Source organism: Schistocerca gregaria, unplaced genomic scaffold (assembly GCF_023897955.1).
Source record: "Schistocerca gregaria isolate iqSchGreg1 unplaced genomic scaffold, iqSchGreg1.2 ptg000698l, whole genome shotgun sequence".
Classification (NCBI taxonomy): Eukaryota; Metazoa; Arthropoda; class Insecta; order Orthoptera; family Acrididae; genus Schistocerca; species Schistocerca gregaria.
In genome coordinates, this window is record NW_026062077.1 from 983,208 (window position 1) to 985,097 (window position 1,890).

A 1,890-nucleotide genomic window follows, 5' to 3' on the forward strand; every position below is an offset into this window, starting at 1 on the left:
TATTAACTTACCAGCATGTCACTTTTGCAACGGCTTATTTCGCGCTTACGTTGCCCTGTGATGCTGCAATGTTAATTACTTAAATATCCTACATAGACAGACGTATTCCCGAAATTTCATTACTCTACATGATTTTTTGTTCGTTTGTTGCTGTGATTTTTTTTTTTTTATCGCCAGTTCATTTGTCCAGTCGTGGAAGCCGTCAGGCTCTGATGCCACCCTGCAACATACCTCTGCCAGGCAGGCTGCATAGAGCATAGCCCCTGTAAATCAGTAACTGCACAGTCCAGCGAGCTAAGAAAGTTGCAGCTCGGTCCGCAGAGGTCCTTCGTGTACACGAGACACTAGAACAGGTGTTGCACGCATCCGCGACAGGGTCACTGCTGCATCCACCGTGACACGTGCGGCCACTGGAGTGTGAGTGTGCCTCCCGGGCAGCCCCGTCGTAGCCGACAATTGGTGCCCACCGCTACGAACCCAGCATCGCCTCCGACTGCACGCCGCCTTCGCTTCCTGTCCACAGTGTTAACTATACAGACGGCGCTTCTACGAAATCGGCAACAAATCTCGTACACCATTTAAAGAGTATTATGTCTTTGCAGAAAACTACACTGTCAAAAATTTCCTTTAACTAACAGCTAAAATTAAAAACTTTTCCATTTCTGATGATGGTAATTCCGTATCCTTTAACGTAGTTAATTTACTTGTTAACATTCACATTTATGAGACTATTAAAATTACTGATGAGAATCTTCTCCAACACAAAAACCTAATGTACAAGAAATTAAAGATGTCATTAGGTTATTACTTCTGATACTCTCCTACAACTATTTCCAGTTTAACGCTGAAATTTTTTTTACGACCTTAAGCCTTTGCCGTGCCCATTTGTATAACAAGTACGCTTGGCAACAGTTTTGTTAAACATCACAAAAGGCAGTACTTTAAGAAATTGGTGTCACCTGAGCAATTTTTCAGTCTTTAGGTACGGATCTTTCTGTGAGCGGTTGTATATAATTACTAAACATGGAGCTATTGTATCAGCACACTCAGAGGAACTTGACTGGTATACAATCTGGAACGGAAACCTTGCCTTTAATAAGTGATTTAAGCTGCTTTGCTACACCGAGGATATACACTTCTATGCTTCTCATTTTGGCACTTTCTGTTGACTGGGCTTCATATTCTTTGCTGAAGGAGTTTCGGAAAACCACGTTTCTTAACTCTACTTTAGTGGCACTGTCATCAGTGACTCCACTGTTACTTTCGCCCAGTGAAGGTACTGATTGCGTCTTGACACTGGTGTACTCTATGCATGACCAGAATCTCTTTGGGTTTTTCGAAACAGAGTTTTGTTGCGGAAATTATCAAGAGCATCTCGCACTGTAGTAACCGCTATATTTAGAACTTCTTCAAAACATTGCCAGTCTTGCGGATTTTTATTCTTTTAGATTTGTCATGCTTTTTCGTTACTTCTGCAACAGCGATTTCACCCGTTTTGTCCATGGGGGATCAGTACCATCACTTATTAATCTATGTGGTATATATATCTCTCAATTGCAATCGATACTATTTCTCTGAAATCATTCCACACCTTTTCTACGCTTACATGATCAGATCGGAAGGAGTGGAGGCTGTTTCCTTAAAAATCGTTAAGAGCATTGTCAGCTTTTTTGAAACAGATGTACTTTAAGTTTCTTTTTGATGGTTGTAGGTATTACACTATTCAGTGTACGGGCAACTGACTGGGGGTCGCTAATCCCTGTATTCGTCAAGTACGCTTTCGTAACCATTTATGCTTCGAGTGGGCTCACGAACTAATAGTTCAAAATACTTTTTTTAGAAAGCATTCAGTACTATTTCAGGTGACGTTTTAAGCCTGCCGCCGGCTTT